The sequence below is a fragment of the Chelonia mydas genome, chromosome 1 (genome assembly GCF_015237465.2).
Source record: "Chelonia mydas isolate rCheMyd1 chromosome 1, rCheMyd1.pri.v2, whole genome shotgun sequence".
Taxonomy (NCBI): Eukaryota; Metazoa; Chordata; order Testudines; family Cheloniidae; genus Chelonia; species Chelonia mydas.
In genome coordinates, this window is record NC_057849.1 from 117,514,141 (window position 1) to 117,533,110 (window position 18,970).

General features: G+C 44.4%; 1 protein-coding gene and 1 long non-coding RNA gene across 7 annotated transcripts in view; one reads left to right on the top strand and one right to left on the bottom strand.

Moving 5' to 3' along the window:
• MGAT4A (alpha-1,3-mannosyl-glycoprotein 4-beta-N-acetylglucosaminyltransferase A) overlaps window positions 1–18,970 on the top strand; it is a 138,923-nt gene that overhangs the window by 12,993 nt on the left and 106,960 nt on the right. The window lies entirely within an intron of this gene.
• LOC122463945 lies at window positions 4,900–13,141 on the bottom strand. Its single transcript, XR_006287741.1, has 2 exons — window positions 13,036–13,141; window positions 4,900–12,663 (listed from the first exon to the last, which is right to left on the bottom strand). It is a non-coding gene; the product is annotated as an uncharacterized LOC122463945 (long non-coding RNA).

The window sequence follows — 18,970 nt, forward strand, 5'->3', positions numbered from 1 at the left end:
ACGCTGTGTGTGACATTCTAACATCTTCCCTCAACCTGCTTTGGGACAAATCTGGGACATAGTACACATGAAAAAACTTGAAACGAAGAACACTAGAAAATCTGTTGGTTAGCAGGATGGTAAAATAGGGAGGGGTCCATTTCTGCGGTGTGAATTACATTTTATGCAGCCTCATCTTCTTAACATTAAAGAGCTACAATGAATTCATAAAATAACATCAATGCAATATTAAGGTTAAACATAAGTTTGTGGAAATATTAACATTAAGACTCCCATAACATTAATTTGTGAACATTGCATATATTGTCTATTAAAGCATACATTTAAACAGTTTAACTAGTCATTAAATATGGAGCAGCATAACTTTTCCCCCTACTATACAGTTCATTGTCAGGTAGGGAAGGAGTCGGTCAGTGGCTGCAGCACTACTGGATCTCCTACCAGGACAGTTGGGTGAGGCAAGGAAAACAAAGCTCCTGCAATAGTCTCTTTAGTCTCGCTCATTGAGAGTGGTGGGACTCTTTTGGGGGGCAATTAATTTTGCAGTAGTGATTAAAATCTCTCCCTGGTGAGGTGAAGGGTATTTGAATCACACATTCTATCTCCCACATTCAAACTGTTGCAACTCCTGGCCTTCTGGTGCCTGTTTAGGCCTTGCGGTGAAAATGAGTGGTGAGCAAAGGGGGGTGGGGGAGAGAGCAAGCGATGGAGGGAAGGGGGATGGAGTGAACGGAGGCAGAGCCTAGAGGAAGAGGTGGGATGCGCGGGGCCTCAGGGGATGAGGCAAAGCAGGGGTGTTCGGTTTTTAGCAATTAGAAAGTTGACAACCCTAAGTCACTGAAAGGTAATATTTCTCAGAGTGCTTGCTTATGTTAATTCAAAGTAGGTGTGCTCATGCCACGTGCAGTCGTTCGAAGTTTTTTTTCCCTAGCAGTACCCGTTGGGTCAGCTGTGGAGCCTCCTGGAGTCGCGCCTTCATGTCGGTGTGTGTATAGGTCCCTGCCGAGGTGTCACTTCTTCAGTTCCTTCTTACCGCTAGTGATAGTTGTTGGAGCCGCTCTCTTCTTTTACTATGGCAAACCATCCCCAGTGGACTTTCTCTTGTTGTATATGTGAATAGTTAAACTTAGGATTGATTAGTTTTCATTAACTCATAGTTAAGATAAGTTTTAGTTGGTGGTTTCTACCCCCAACCACCACGTTCTCCCCTTCTCAGGGACCGGGGGCATACCTTGTTCTCAGATGTCCAAACCATGTGAGTCCTGTCTGAAGCCTTTGCCAAAGGGAGACTCTCATGTCTCCTGCTTGAAGTGGTTTTGGGGGAAGCTCATCAGACTGAGAAGTGCAAAATCTGCAAAGGCTTCCACCCAAGGGCTAAGAAGGAGAGAGACTTTAGGCTAAAATTGCTTCTCATGGAGTCAGCCTTTCATCCTCAGCTGACATCTGACCCCAAGCCCAGCACTTCAGTTCGGAGCGCACTGGCCTCAGTAAGAGAGGCTGCGGTGCCAAGAAAGGACTCGGGCTCCAGAGACCCTCAGCACCACCACTCCCCAGCACCGAAAACTTCCTCTGGTGTGAGTGCATGGCTCCGCTCCGATTTGCTGGTGCCGCACAAGAAGACCGACACAGGTTGCTCTCCCACTAAAGCAGCAGAACGAGGAGATGCTAGCAGGATGCATCCTGCGCTGGGATGCCCTGCTCTAGGTCAGCCAGCACCATCAATTCCAGCCTTGTAGGGAGGTCCGTCGAGTCCGGTTCTTGTGGAATCCTCAGTGTGGGAGTGTCAGTTGGAGGAGTTGGACCTTCCCTCCACTCTGGACACCTTTGAGTGGCCAGAGACCTTATAGCGATGACAGCGCAGTCCCCTGCACCGGCGCAGCAAAAAGTGCCTTCTAAAGGCAAGCTGGCAATGATGTGGCACTGCTCTCCCTGGCCTCGGCACTGCTCCCTGGCACTGCCTTGCTCCACTGAGGTCAGAGTCTTCATCTGACTCAGAGGCAGAGTCGTACATCTCTAGGCAGAGCCAGCAGCGCTCTCGGCACCACTCCAGACGGGATGAAGGGTAGCCATTGCCTATGATGCTGTGGCCACTGTAGTGGCAGGTGCCAGCTCAATGGCCCTTCTGGACCCCATTGGCCTACCACCAAGGGTCCAGCTCATGTGGTTGTAACGGAGGCACGGGGCCCTCCGTCATCATCTGTAGCTCAGGAACCTCCTCGAGGGCATGAGATGGGTACCCAGGCTGCAGCAGGGGCCGGCATGGGTCCAGAAGCCGGCACCACACAACCCATCTGTGCAGGGGGATCTCCGCGAGCCAGAGGGACAGGAGGACCCAGTGGCCCTGCAGGCGGCATCCTCATTCTCCCTGGATGACGCAGTGGCAGGCACATCTACCACGCTGCTGGCCATGGACAACAGAGCCCACCAGGAATTACTCAGAAGGAAGAGCAGGACAGACCCCATGGTTGACATTCTGGTGCCTGAAGGTCCCTCGAGGGTAGCTTTGTGTCTCATTAAGACCATTCAGAACACTACTAAAGTGTTGTGGCAAATGCCCACCTCTCCTCCCCCCCCCCCCCCCCCCAAAAAAAAAAAAAAAAAAAAACCCAAAGGAGTGAAGAAGTAGTTTGTGTTTTCAAAAGGGTATGAGTACCTTTTCACTCACCCTCAGCCAGGCACATTGGTTGGGGCGGCTGCCAACAAAAAGGAAAGGGGAGTCAGTCCCAGTTGCCCTTGCAAGTCCAAGGAGGCAAAGAAGTTGGATCTCTTCAATAGGAAGATGTATTCTACCGGGGAGCTCCAGCTTCACATTGTCAATGAACAGGTGGTCCTCCGCCACCACAGCTTTAACTCCTGGAACACGTTGTCCAAATTCAAGGAGCTGCTTCTGGCTGACTCTCATTCGGAGTTTACTGCTGTTCTTGAGGAAGGCAAGGTCATTGCGAGGACCTCCTTTTAGGCCTCCCTGGATTCTGTGGACTCAACAGCCATTGCTATGAGAAGTGGCTATTGGCTTCAGGCTTCGGGACTTCCGCATGAAGTTTATGCAGACAATTCAAGACTTGCCTTTCAATGGCTCAGGGCTTTTCTTGGTGCAAACAGATTCTAAGCTCCATAGCCTTAAAGGCTCACGGGCAACACTGAAGTTCCTTGGGCTTCATACATCAGCCCCCCAGAGGAAACATTTTAAGCTGCAGCCTACCCCTCACTTCTACCCTGCTCCCCCAAGACAGGACTATAGCAGGAAGTGGGGCAGGAGTAATAGACAGACCTTCTCAGTCCTCCTCTAACCAGTGCCACGGTTCAGTGAGGCAGCTCTCAGCCCCCAAGCAAAAGAATCTTCCACTCACACCTTTGACCCGTCCCAAATTGCCCTGCGATGCCTGCAACAGCGTTAACAATATACAATGCATATACAATGCTGATCTGTCTCCCCCAGGGGACCCCCGGGGCAGGGGGAGGGCTGGGGTGTGACAATGGTAGAAACGGGATAGTCTCTCCAATTCTGTTTCCTCCCACCTTCCCCGTCGCTGTTCAGGGACCCTTCCCATGAACGACTTCTCATGCAGAAGGTGCAAATGCTCCTACAAATTGGGGCAGTAGAGAGAGACCCTCTGGAATTCAGGGGGGTCTGTTCCCGCTATTTCCTAATCCCGAAGGCCAGGGTGGGCTCAGACCTGCGAAACCTCAACAGATTCATGAAGCTGAAGTTCTGTATGGTCTCCCTGGTTTCCTTTATCCCCTCCCTGGATCCGAGGGACTGGTACGCTGCCCTTGACTTGAAGGACACGTACTTTTACGTGTCTATAGTCCCGTCCCACAGATGATTTCTCCGCCTCCTGGTCAACAATGCCCACTATCAGTTTACAGTTCTCCCCTTCGGCCTCTTGGCAGCCCCTTGGGTGTTGGTTGTAGTCACCTTCCTGCAGAAGCAGTAGGTACAAGTATTCCCATACGTAGACAACTGGCTAATCAAGGGCCACTCTAGGGCCCAAGTGGAGGACCATGTGAGCCTGGTTCAGGCGACATTTGACAGGCTCGGACTGATACTGAACGTGGCGAAATCAGCCCTAACCCTTACTTATAGGATAGAGTTCACTGGAGCTCTCCTAGACTCTAGTCAAGCCAGGGCATTCCTTCCGGAAACACGTGTTCTTGCCATGGGCGCCATCATAGAGGCGATACCCCACTACTACGGCTTCAGCTCCGACCCCTTCAAGCTTGAATAGCCTTGGTATACAGGCCGAATTGAGACTGCCTAGACAAGTTGGTCACGCTCTTCCAGTTATCGAGCCCCTCCCATGGTGGCTTGACCTGCAAGTGGTGTGTGCGGGAGCGGCCTTCTCCGGGCCCCGACCCTTGCTGTCTCTAGTAATGGATGTGTCGGCAATGGGTTGGGGGGGGGGCGCACCTAGGAAGACTCAGGACTCAAGGTCTCTGGTCCAAAGCAGAACTTTTTGCTGCACATCAATGTCAGGGAGTTATGTGCAGCTCGCCTTGCTTGCCAGACATTTCACACCCATCTGGAGGGCAGGTGTGTGTATCCATATTGACAGACAATACAAGTTATGGTGTATATAAACAGGCGGTGATGCTTGCTCCTCTCCCCTGTGCCAGCAAGCCCTCAAGCTGTGGGACTTCTGCATTGCCCACTTGATACATCTGGAGGCATCGTACCTTCCGGGCTCTCAGAATGAACTGGCTGATCATCTCAGCAGGTCCTTCCACAACCACGAGTGGTCCCTCCACCCGGATGTCGTGATCAACATCTTCCGAAGGTGAGGATTTCACCAGATAGACTTGTTCGTAACATGGTACAACAGGAAGTGTCAGCAGTTCTGTTTCTTCCTGAATCACAGCCCGGGCTTGTTCGCAGATGCCTTTCTTTTTCCTTGGAAGGGACACCTGCTGTATGCATTCCCACCCTTTCCGCTCATGCACAAGGTCCTGCTGAAAGTCCAAAGAGGGGGAACATCAGTGATCTTGACAGTACCGGCATGGTCACATCACCACTGGTTCACCATGCTTCTAGACCTGTCAGTAGACACACCTATTGCCCTGGTCCTGGACTTGATCACCCAGGACCACAGCCGCCTCCAGTATCTTAATCTAGAGTCTCTCCACCTCATGGCACGGAAACTCTGTGGCTAAATTCTTTGGAGCTCACATGCTCAGACTCTGTTAGGGAGATTCTCTTTGGCAGCAGGAAATCGTCCGCTAGAGCCACTTACTTGGCTAAGTGGAAGAGGTTCTTGGCTTGGTCACTGAAAAAGGACACTCTACCATTACAGTCATCGATTCCCTTCATCCTGGATTATTTACTGCACCTGAAACAGCAAGGTCTGGCAGTATCATCAGTAAAGGTGCTTCTGGCTGCCATCTCTGCTTTCCATCCCAGTTCTGCCGACTGGTCAGTATTTGCTAAGCCCATGGTTGGCCACTTCCTCAAGGAACTAGATAGAGACTATACCCTCATGTAAGGCAGCCAGTCCCCCCATGGGATCTCAACCTGGTGCTCTTGAGGCTGATGGGCCCTCTTTGTATGCCCTTAGCAACATGCTCCCTCCTCTACCTTTCCTGGAAAGTGCATTCCTGGTGGCAATAACTTCAGCCAGGGAAGGTGTCTGAGCTTAAGGCCTTGACCTCCGAGCCCCCTTATACTGTTTTTTATAAGGACAAGGTACAGTTGCGGCCACACCTGACTTTCCTCCAAAAGATACTTTCGCAATTCCATGCGAATTGGGACATATTTCTTCCAGTGTTCTTCCCTAAGCTGCATGCTAGTAACTGGCAACGGATGCTCCACTCCCTAGATGTCAGACAAGTGTTAGCTTTTTACATTGAGCAGAAAAAGCGGTTTCGAAAATCAACACAGCTCTTCATTGCAATTGCTGAGTGGATGAGGGGGCTTCTGGTATCGTCCCAAAGGATCTCTTCATGGATCATGGCCTGTATCAGGACGTGCTACGACCTAGCAAAAATACCTGCCCTAGCAATAACAGCGTACTCCATGAGATTGCAGGCTTCCTTGGCAGCGTTCCTGGCAGATGTCCCCATTCAAGACATCTGCAGAGCAGCGACATCATCAATCCACACCTTTATGTCGTACTACACCATTACACAGCAGGCCAGAGATGATCTCACGTTTGGCAGCGCGGTGCAGCAGTCTGTGACTCAGTGAACTCCGATCCCTCCTCCTAGGGACTGCTTGGGAGTCACCTACTTGGAATTGACATGAGCAAGCACTCGCAGAAGAAAAAACAGTTACCTACCTCTCGTTACTGTTCTTCAAGATGTGGTGTTCATGTCCATTCCAAGACCCACGCACCTACACCTCTGTTGGAGTACTCTGGCAAGAAGGAGTGGTGGCAGGTGAAGAGGTGGCGGGTTGGCAGGGACCTATATACGCCGCCATGAAGTCGTCACTCCAGGGGGCTTAGCAGTACCTGTTGGGTCAGCTGTGAAGGGGAAAACCTTTCGATGACTGTGCACGTGGCATGGGCACATCTACTTGCAATGGATGTGAGCAGCACATCTCAAAGAACAACAGTTATGAGAGGTACGTAACTTTTTTTATATTTGGGAAATATTAGTAATCTTTGAAAAACGCATGTTCAGTGGAATTGTAAAAGAATTCACTTAGCAGAACACTAATTCCTAAAATATAACTTTATTACATTAGGAATATCCATTCCTTTGGGATGAAAGGCACAATATGCAAGATTCTGTGCACTCAACATAGCTGATAATAACCTATTCAAGTAATTAAAAAAAACCCTACAAGCTAATGAAAAATAATAAATACGTTGATCCCTTATAGTACTGTAAAATAACTTAAGTTTACCCTGCTCAGAAAATTAATTGGAAGAATTTCATTTCTGCGTCATGACTATTTTGAATGAAATCAGTGTATGTATTTTCTAAGCACTGCTGTGTGTTTCTGTTGATTGTGTTGGCAAATAGTGTAATCTATTGGAAAAGACATCAACTGTAGCAGAAATAAAGGGGGAGGAACTGAATTATATGAAACCTCCTAATTCTTGCTGATCTCAGTGAGGATCAGAGGTATTTTAAGTGTTGGGTGCTTACTGTGGAACTCATTCAACATATGACTTCGGAATATGAGAAATTTTTTGTATTGCTATCTCATCCTGTCAGGAGGAAATGCCAACACAGTCAACATCACTTCTTGATATTGATACTGAAGTACAAACCAAATAACTGGGACTTGAACAATGAAGTAGAAAAACGTGTTAGTACATAGGAACACAGGACAGCACAAGTATGTTGTTTGAGTCCATTGAGCAACAAGTATGAACACTGGTAAAATTAGCAGTGAGATGGAAAAAAATCAAATATGAGACATTTTTTAAAAATGGGGGAAAAAAGAAACCTAAGCTACAATGAAATAAAGTAATGGGCAACATTTAAGCTGCAAGAATTATTTCCACACACAACATGTACTTAATTATCCTTATTGGCTGTAGCCGAGGCAGACAGCGAACCATATGCTTCTCTTGACATGAGCTCCTTAATAGGAGTCTAGATTTTCTGATGCTTTGTTTTCGTACAGTGATATTATGTCCTACAAATGGTTGGCCCACCACCTCTCTCATTAGTGAGATAGAGAAGAGCATGAGGTCTTGAGCTTTATAAGAAAACAAAAATAGCAAACTTCCTAAATTTATGTCCTTTGTTTTGTACTCTGAATATGTAGAGGTACATAGAAAAATCAGTTACATCAAAAGAGATTAAAACCTGTTCCCATTTATTCTATCCAGCTGTAAAAAACAAACACTCCTAGATAGATGTGCAACTGTGCCACTATTAGTGTTAGGCTGCTTTAAACACTGTGTAACTGTTTTACAACTTCTGTATCAAATTTCTGCTATAATATAAAGGTAATTTACAAGTCACACCTCTTTTAAACCTTCCAAATCTTATTGCAGAGATCACTTTAAATGCTTTTATGTTCATTGGTCCTCCCAAGTATGGCTGGGGTATTAGGGCTTGTCTACACTTGAAACACTGTAGTGGCATAGCTGCAGCCGTTCTGCTGTAGCGCATCAGTATAGACATTGCCTGCACTGATGGGAGGGGTTCTCCCATCAGCATAGATAATCCACCTCCTTGAGAGGCGGTAGCATGGTCAGTGGAAGAATTCTTCCATCAACCTAGCACTGTCTACATTGGGACTTAGGTTGGCTTAACTATGTTGCTCAGAGATATGGATTTTTCACACCCCTGAGAGTTGTAGCTGGGTTTATCTAATTTTCTGATGTAAACCAGACCTATGAAACAGAACCTTTAGCAACATTAGTTGTCAACGAGACAAAATTTCAAGAACTATGGTGAAGATTTGGCTTTTTACCGATTGGTGCTGACCAAGGTTTTATCCTATCTACACTCCAGGTAAACTGTTTTTCATCTTTGGTTCAGGAGGATTTGTTGCTCACAATTATTAGTTCGGTGTCTTAGTGTGTCTGTGTGTTACTTCCTGTGTTTAGCCTCAGTAAACAGGATTCGCAATATATAAAAAAATCTTTAAAAAAAATTATCCTGTTGATTGGACCCTGGTGTAAATGAGAATAGTACAGTATTTAAAGAATTAAATTATCAGAATTTGGAAGTAAAATAACAAGTAGCTTACTGTAACTTTTTTCCTTATTTGGAAGGTAATTAGGGTCTCCTCATTTCATAGAATCTTTCTTTTTTGAGAACATATTTTAAATGCCTTTGCTGCATATTAATCTTCATTTCAGTCATAAGCAGGATATAAATGCAGCTCACTATCTGAAAACTGTTATCACTTGTGTAAGGAAAGAAGGAAGGGGTGGACTGGCAGCTTCCTGCGCAGAAGGAAACCTCAAAAAAGAATTAGAAATTGTGTAAGCAATAACATGCATCAAGATTAAATTTTGATTCAGTTGCCAATTCTATGAGTAATTATAATGGAGAAACTACTCTTGGAATTGATTGTAACTGAGAATTCTTTTGTGTGTCTTACAGTTCTATTGTGGGGTTTCCATTCTCCTTGAAACTAGTGGGCAGAACTAAATCTGCACCTCAGGTGGGAGCTGTGCCTTCAACTGAAAATGAGGATAATGATACTCACTTTTCTTTAAGTGATTTGTGGTCTATGGATGAAAAGTGCAATTTAAGATTTTAATATTATTGTAAAGGGAAGCTACTTGCCTGTTGCTTTTTTAAAATGCTGCTTGACTCGTGTCAGGAAATCATCTGTGAAAGAATTTTTGAGGTCAGTTCAGAAGTATTTTGCGTCAAGGACGTGTTCCTAAATTTGGATTTGAGTCCTACAATTTTTACCACCTTGCTTGAGCGATTACTTTGTTTTTTGTGTGTTAATTGAAAAACTGACTGCTACATTTTTGCATCTGTTTTTGAAAGCAAAACTTCCCTATGAACTTGTTTCATTGGGGTCCTTAAATTATTGTTGAAGAATGATCAGTCTGTGAGGTTACTTACTCTGTCCTTCAAAGTGCAGACACAACTGCTTCAGTTAGACAACAAGAAAATCAAGTCAAGATTGTAATTTGAACAAGGTCTAATCTTCTAGGAAAACTTTTTTGTTTATCTAATATTTAGAAACAACTTGTCATATTTCTTTTTTGACTGACAATCAAATTTTTTTTTTAGTATATTGAATTAAAGGTGTCAAGGAAAATAATTAACAACTCAAGTCTGTATGTTGTTTTTACAAATAAAATATGAAAAGTCTGCCAAATCTGTATGAACTTTCACAGTGACAATCATTAGTTCCTAGCTCAGTATATATGATAATTTAAACCATTTCATCTGTTTCCCTTAATTTTCTTTTCTTCTGTGTCAATGAAATTGTGACTCAGTCATTTTAGAATTTTACAGGAAAACTGTACAGATTGTAAGGGCCTATCCTATTTTTATACTCTATTTCTGTTCCTTTGTTTCATGATTAAATAGAATCACAATTGGGACAATTTTCTAGAAATGTTTTCAGATAGCTCAAGCCTAAAATTTAGAGTTTTTAATAAAGATGTTTAACCACCTCTCATTAATAGGAATGTTTTTATTCAAGCAATTTTAAGTCAGTGAAAATGATTTTTGTTTGCTTTAAATATTCCCTTATAATGGGAGGTGAAGGTGGTTAACACCTCATAAAATCAAGCTCCAAAGTTTTCAGCTCAGACACTTCAGCACTGTGCTAATGCATTCAAACCAGAAAGTAGGGTGGGGGTGGAAAACAAACTAAACCAAGAGTGATTGGATTATACTCATAGGCCAAGATGATTTAAAGTGCAAAAAGTAAACAGGCTACAAAAAATAGTGAAAAGTAAACTAGATGTTAAAATTCTTTCCTTTTTTAATCTGGGTTTGAAAAATCCACTCACTTATGATGTAAGCATCTTTCCCAAAAACTGAAGCTTTGTGACTGATAGATCAGAAGTAATTACTACCACCCTTTCACCAGCAGTCAGGCCAAGGGATGATCTACACTACAGGTTATGTTGGTATAACTTATGTCACTCACGGGGTGTGACTAAGCCAGCCCTTTGAGCGACGTAAGTTATACCGACCTAAACGTTGGTGTGGACAGCGCTATGTTAGTGAGAGAGCTGTTCCCGCCGACATATATACTCTCGCAGAGGTGGTTTTATTATGCCAATGGGAGAGCTCTCTCCCATTGGCATAGAGCGTCTTCATCTGTGCTCCTGTAGCACTTCTAGTGTAGACTACCCTAAAGGTTTTGAGGGGAGAGTGTGTTTATACCTACCAGCAGCAGTTGGGAGGATGGGTGTGTAGAGCTTCAAGTTTTTCAGACGCCTACTAAAAAAGATTGATTCGTGCTAAGGGCTTTGCCTACACTACAGACCTTACAGCGGCACAGGTCTCCGTAAGGTCTCCTGTGTAGCTCTTTTATGCTGATGGGAGAGTGCTCTCCTGTTGACATAATTAAACCACCCCGAACGAGCAGTGGTAGGTATGTCGGCAGGAGAGCATCTCCTGCTGACCTAGTGCTGTCCATACCCCTGCTTTTGTCGATGAAACTTATGTCAGTCGGATGTGTGTTTTTTCGCACCCCTGACCGACAAAAGTTTTACTAACAAAAGTGCTAGTGTAGACATAGCCTAAGGCTTTAGGGCCAGTATTCTGGTAAAAATTGCAGCACTTTCTAAATGTTTTGGAGAGAGGAGGGGGAAGGTTTTTGACTTCTCTGCATATTGCCCCTGAACTTCAAATTTTAAGTTCCGTCTATTAAATATCTGTTGAATTGTTTACACTCCATGTATAGAAAGAGAGTAAGTGGGAATTATAGTAAAGAAAAAGTGGAGTGAAGCTAGGAAGGGAAGGGTTTAAGAAAAGCAGGAGCCATAAAGTAACACTTTAAAAATCTATTTTAGGAAGTTGAGTGGCAGTATATATTATCTTCATACACTGCACAGCCACCACTGCACGTTTATTGCTTTGAGTCATACAATTTAGACTTAAACCTTTGGCCTAGTAGGTGTCAAATTTTTAATTATCTCACTGTGTGGGTGTTTAAAACTTTTGGCACTTCACTCAAATTGCTAACAAAAATAGTTCACTTTCAGATTTTATTTTTAGTTAATTACAATTAGTTTCACTTTATGTGCACTAGCGCAGTGCTGTTGGATTTGGGTCTACATCATTGTAAAAGTTTAACCAGATTCAAACATTTTAAATCTTAAGTCGGGTCACAGAGACTACATTTGCTTAGAAATGATTAATTAAAAAACCTTAGGGATTTTTATTTACCTTCTGGTTGCTGACTCTTTAGGATTCAGTGGTTTGATGTTTTCAAGCTTTTTGCCACAACCATGAAGTTGCTTTTTATTTTTTAAACAAAATCTGAGATTCACAGTCTTTTGATTCCTGTAAGTAGGATTCGAAGAAAAATACTAAATATCATGAGACTTAATCAAATTCTGAGAGCTACTGCAGGGAATATCAAATATGAAAAAAGAACTGTTTTTGCTTTATGTATGTTTTTATCTTCTAAATGTAATGGGGAAGAGGGATGCAAAGGCAATATTATGTATAATTCTGCAACACCCACCCTCTTCCTGCTTCTCATCTTAACTCCTTGCTTCAGCACAGGCAAGAGTTGTCTTTTCAGAAAGTATTACACAGAGTTAAACTTAGGGCTATTATGTGTAAAACCCTGACAAGTAGGCATTAATAGTTCTAGACAATTTCAGAGAGTGAGAGAGAAACCCCCTACAGTTTCTTAATAAAACATTTAATGCATACAGAAAACATTATAAATGGCGTGAAATATGGTAAATAGTATTTGGACTATTATGAATAACTTTTAAACAAAAGCTGTTAGGTAGTAAATGTACTGGTGTTATTTTTACAGGTTTCCCTACTTTTACATAATCAACATAACATTACATGCCTGTATTTTAATGCACATATCAAAATGCATTCCCCTCTGATCTGCTCTCACAGACGATTTCTCAGTCTTCATAGTGTTGTCATAATATATGGGGTGTGTGTCACCTGGTCTCTTCAGAGCTTGAGAAGAATGGCAGCATCTCAGTCCTTTCAGTACCCCAGGACCTGTCAGCAAACAGTATGGGGATCTCCACAGTTAGCAGCTTTCCAGTCAATGGGTTAATAGTTTACTGATCCTTGAAGTTGCTGGTGAGACAGAAATCCATAGCGTGTATCCAAAGTGAAGCAGGTTTTAGGATCAACATATAACATATCAATTCCCTGAATCTCTATAAGGCTCTTGCTCTACCATACTCTCTCTCTCTCATAAGCCCAGCTAAGTCGGGTAAGAACTTAGAAACTGTCACCTCACTGAGCCTCTGCCCCCATTCTTTTTAACTGAGTCAGAATCCCAGTTTAAAGCAGTTAAATATAAACTCTGTAGTCTCTGCAGTCTCTAAGGGTAACAAATGCACCCCAACTAGGTCTTCCTCTATGGCCATAAAACACACCAGGTTGGACCAAACCTTATTCTAATGGAGGGCTTCTCTACTAAGTAAAGCTGAAATAAACACTCACTTGTATCCAAAGTGGTACAAGGATGGGGACCCAGCCCTCATAGCAAGCACATCGCTTGGTCCTGTGTCGATCAGCCACTGAACCCAAAGGTCTGTCTTTAACTCCTGTATTTGTAACCTCCCCACCCCCTGTGCTCTGATATGCTTAGCGCTCAGAGCGTGACTAGGTGTGACCTGGCAAGTGGCTTGCCCGCACTGAAAACTTGCTATGAAGCTTCAGAAACAGCTGCAGAGTATGTCTAGTAACTGCTACACTTCTATTACTGGATGTTTGTGGGGGCATTCTGGCTCAGCTGCCTTGCACTGCTCTCTGCAGATGTGTGGGACACCGAATACTCCATTCCTTCACAAGTCTTTGATGCAGGAAAATAATTTTATTTGATTTATGGAGAAGGGAAGGGGTTTTGTGATTGGGATGTATTTTTAATATAGAGAGAGATTTAACAGAGCCATATTCCATAACTTATTGTGACTATTTCACTTCAAGGATAATAGAGGTTTGATAGCTTTGAGGTATCTAAAAATGCATCAGGAAAATTATCCTAAGTTCCGTAGATGAATAGGATAAAATATTTTTTTTAAAAGTCTTCAATTAAAAAAATAAGCTTTTCAGTTTACTACTTTCAAAATAATAAAAATATGCAGAGCAGCTTTATGAATAGCCATAGTTCTGGAGGCCTAGAGAATAAAATTGTCAAATAAGAATGCCTAATGAAATTTGATCCCAGGCAGTTTCTTTAAGAACATCTATTTATAGGATCTATATTTTGTTTTGTTTATGCATGGCTGATTAATCTTCTGCTTCAGGTTTAGTAACCTTCTGGAACTTGCTTTAAAAGGTTTTGTTCTTAAAAGGAGCTCATTTCAGTCAGGAGTGAGGCAGCTAATTAGCCCACAGGAAGCAGTCATCCATGTCAGTACACTTTTAACATTTCAAGGACACCATACATCAACTTTAAGCAGTTTCAAGGCACAGACATGGATGACACATGTTTGCATTATGTCAACACAGTTTTTTTAACAACATAACTTTTTGTATTGTAACTGTCAGATGAGTGTCACAAAAGCCTTCTCTATGCTAGGAAGCTGAACCATTGCTGAAAATGGTTTTCAACAGAGTTCCCCTGAGCCAGTATTGAAAATGGGTTAAGTGCGAATGTAGAGCAGAAAAAAATATTTTCATTATTACTGAGGTTCAGTCTTTTTTTCTGAAATGCTACTGAAAACCATTTTGTCTGGTATACGCTTCCACATAAGTAGTTTAATTAATTAAAAAAAGAGGCCAGTTGGCTCCAAGGAGAAGGAAGGAGACTAGACCAGGTGATGAAATTTGTACTGTGATCTGTAAAACTCTCAGATATAGTAGCCTGAGCATGATGGTATATATTCAAAGAAAATACAGATTTTCTTCAAGTGATGGTCCCTATTCTATTGCACTGATGAGTTTTTGCGTGCACACCATTCAGCTGGAGGCAGAGATTTTGAAAGTAGTAGCGTCTGTTGGTCTGCACGTGTGCCCGTGGCTCACCTCATGGTTTCTGTAGCCGGACACAGCCCCCACGCGCCCTGCTGCACGCGCCCCCTCTTATCTCTCCCCTCTCCCCAAACTTGCTCTTTCGCATATAGTCTGTACGGTTTCCTGTTGTCCTGCTACAAAACCACTAGAAACAATGTAAGGTCCTTAAAGCTGCAATGCTCTGTATCACCAATTGTATTCATCCTTATGAACATGTAATCGGTCAATGTAAGGAATGAGTGAGATAGTGAGTGACAGCCAGTGGCAAAGTAAAGAAGCAAATATCGCCTTTTACGGAACCAAGGTGTATATGGGGCTGTATATATACCTACGGCAGTAGCGGCCAGAGAGAGATGTAACCCATGACATTAAGAACTCGGGACCAGACTGGAAGCAGTAGAGCCCTCCTGCAGATCCGAAGGGACTTCGGAGACTCTCGTCACCTAGTGGTTCGATCTCTGGGCAGCTGAAACCTGGCCAGTCTTAGTCACCTAAGATCAAAAGTAACACCCGTGTCTTCGGCCTGTCAGAGTATGAATGGGATGTGCCTGTGAGTATAACTGCGCAAATAAGGGAAACAAGTAATAAATCAACCCTCACTACTGCTTTAATTCGACCTTTGTGGTTATTTTTTGGCTGGTCCCAAGAACAGGTAACAGTTTTGTCCGAGGTGATAAAGGGCCGAGCAGATCGACCGCGTCTCCAGTTCCTTCTGACTGCTGCGTGGTCCAGCTCGCAGTTATTAGTGTTCTCTAGCATGTGATGCACTTCAGAAATATATAGTTGTACATACCTTGAGTATTTTACTGTTTTTACTGTTTATGTAGTAGTTTTAGTAATTTGCTAGTTCTAGGAGTAGAGTTGGGTCTTTTGGGGGAAGAGGGGGGTTGTTTCTGCATGAACACCCCTCCCTGGTACCCACATGCAGGTACTGGACTATGCCAAAGACCCCAGCCTTTAAAATCTGCCTCCTGCCCACGTTCCTTCTCGGTCAGCAACGAACATCAACTCTGAGGGGAAGAAGCCCATGTTTCATCTAAGTGCAGTATCTGCCAATCCTTCCCCAGCCATACCTAAGAAGGCTGGGCTCTCCACATCTGGAATCCCCTCCTGGAAGTCACCACGAGACCTCATTCGGACCGTGGCCGGGCAGCCCACCTGTCATAAGCCTGAGGCTGCCAGGAGTGCACCTTCAGCTATGGAGTCCGAGGCCAACAGTGGTACCACCACTATGGATCCCATGGTGGGGCCTAGTCATGAGATAAGCAAGCATGCACATAAGAATGGCAGTAAGTCTTCCTCTAAACCTAAGAAAGGAGAGACTCCTTCCACGAGATCCAGTTGTGGGGAGGGAGTGCACTCTAATGCACACAAGCACAAAAAGAGGCCATTTAAATCTATAGATCTGCCAGTACCAGGTACGGACCTGCACACATCGGCATCCCTCAGAGTTAGAGCCATCCGTTCCAGGGAAGACAATTGCTCCTAGACCAGTTCTGGGGACTGAGTACCCTTGACTCTGGGGAGGTTGGGAAAAGCACCAGAGCCTGAGGAAGTGTTCGCCCTGGGAGAGCCGAGGTCTCCATGCCTTCTGGGATCCTCTATCTCCAGAGAGACTTTATCTCAGGGACAGGACAAGCCACATCTGAGGCACTCCTCACCACCCTCCCCGCTCTGATGGTTTGATTCTGATAATACCACTGATGGAACAGATCTCTGAATTTTCATCTTGTGAGGAATTGCATGAGGACAGGGACTGTCCATCCCTTCCCACTACTACGAGTACCAATAAAGGCCTTCTACATCGTTGCAGTATCCTCCACACTAGTTTTGATTCTTCTGTTCTCACTCCCCTCTCCCAATTCACTTGCGTTCCAGCCAGCGATGGAACAGGCTAGGCAATAGCACCCACACTCCACCCCATCCGACAGGGAGGGCAAGCCGCTGAACCTTTTAGACCTCAAGGTCTTCTCCTCAGTCAGCCTTCAATTCAGGATATCTTATTATCAGGCATTACTTGACAAATACAATTTCTTGAATTACAGCAAATTGGAGGACTTTGCCAAAAAAAACCAACCAAACCCCCTGCCACAACAGGACCAGGCCAGCTTCCGAGCAATAATTGAGGAGGGGAAGCTAGTAGCAAGGACAATGGTGCCAATCAGTGGTGGGCGCGGAAGATACCTCATTTCACTCAATGGCCACGGGCATTGTGATGAGGAGAGAGATGTGGCTCCATTCCTCTGGTTTTCCCAGGGAGACACAAAATACCATCAAAGACCACTCTTTTGATTAATTCCATCTTTTCAACCAGAAAACAGACAATTCGCTCCACGTACTCAAGGATTCAAGAGCTACACTCCATTCCTTCGGTATTTACACACCTGTGCCAAAACATTAATTCTACTGCCCGCAGCCCACACAATGTTACAGAATTTCCATCAGAAACCTTATGAACCACCAAGAAAGCATCAGAAAACTCAGATATCGTCCTCAAGGCCCACCTTTGCTGCCTTCCTCCTCTCAGATTCAACCCTGCTAGTAGAGAGATTTCTAAGGAACCATAGAGAGCCGTCAACCATCTTGCCTGCTGCCATACAACCACCTTTGGGGGTCATCTGGCACTCTTTTTTTACCAGCATGGAGTGCAGTAACAAGGGACAAATGGGTGCTAAATGTCATCCACTGTGGCTGTAAGATCGAGTTCATCACACTAGTTCACACATGAGTTCATCTCATGCACAACCCCGTCCCTGATCCCTCTACAGGGACCAGTCTCATGACAGCTTCCTCACCCTAGGGATGGACTCCTTGCTACAAAGAGGGGTGATAGACTATCAAGGAGAGGGTTCTATGTCACCGCCTTCACTTGCCTCCAGATGTGGCTCCAGATAGTTTACTCACCCACGCGCCATGCCATGGACCTTATGCTGACAGTTCCCCCTATGGTACTCTTTCCCTCCAGTGGTGGATGGACCTGCAACGGGTTTGTGTGGGGTCCCCTTTCTCCCATCCTCACCGGAAAAGATGATCATCACCAATGCATCCCTCGTAGGATGGGGAGCACACATGTGAGATCACATGACACAGGGAACATGGACCTCTTGGGAATCTAGGATGTACATCAATATTTTGGAACTCTGGACTGTAAGGAAGACATGTCAATCATTTCTCCCATCCATCCATTCCCACAATGTCTTATCATTTTGGACGACACCATCACTGTTTACTACTTCAGTAAACAAGGGGGCACTAGATCAACAGCTCTGTGTATGAAGGTGGTCAAGCTCCAGAATTGGTGCATCACCCACCAGATCCTGTTATTTGCAGTCGATCTTCCGGGCACTCAGAACATGATCGCAGACCCATTCAGCAGACCGTTTGTCATCAATCACAAGTGGGAACTCTACAACACTATAATATATGACATCTTTGACCAATGTGGGACTCTGATCAGGGAGCTCTTTGCATCCCCTGCCAACAACAAATGCTCCAGGGAGTGGGGAGGGTATTTGGTCCCACCCTCAAAGCGATGTGCTCATACTCCGCTGATCATAGCAGATCAACTACGTCTTCCCCCCCTCTGCCATTCCTGCCACGAGTTCATCCTGATAGCCACATGCTGGCCCAGACCGTTCTGGTTTCCCAACCTCCTCTTCATGTCAGCCCATCTCCCAATTCCCATTCCCAGTTTCCCCAAGCTACTGACGCAGCACCATGGCAGGATCAGACATCCCGATCCACAGACGCTTCACCTCGGAGCATGGTATTTGGATGGGAATCTTCTTTACTCAACCGTCTCATAAATAAACTAGGGAAATGCAACCTAGATGGAGCTACTATAAGGTGGGTGCAAAACTGGTTGGAAAACTGTTCCCAGAGAGTAGTTATCAGTGGTTCAGAGTCATGCTGGAAGGGCATAATGAGTGGGGTCCCATAGGGATCAGTTCTGGGTCCAGTTCTGTTCAACATCTTCATCAGTGGTTTTGATGATGTCATACAGAGTACACGTATAAAGTTTGCAGATGATACCAAGCTGGGAGGGGTTGCAAGTGCTTTGGAGGATAGGATTAAAATTCAAAATGATCTGGACCAACTGGAGAAATGGTCTGAAGTAAATAGGATGAAATTCAATAAGGACGAATGCAAAGTACTCCCTTTAGGAAGGAACAATCAGTTGCACACACACACAAAATGGGAAATGACTGCATAGGAAGGAGTACTGCAGAAAAGGATCTGGGGGTCATAGTGGACCACAGGCTAAATATGAGTCAACAGTGTAACACTGTTGCAAAAAAAGCAAACATCATTCTGGGATGTATTAGCAGGAGTGTTTGTAAGCAAGACATGAAAAGTAATTTTTCCGCTCCACTCTGTTCTGATTAGGCCTTAACTGGAGTATTGTGTCCAGTTCTGGGAG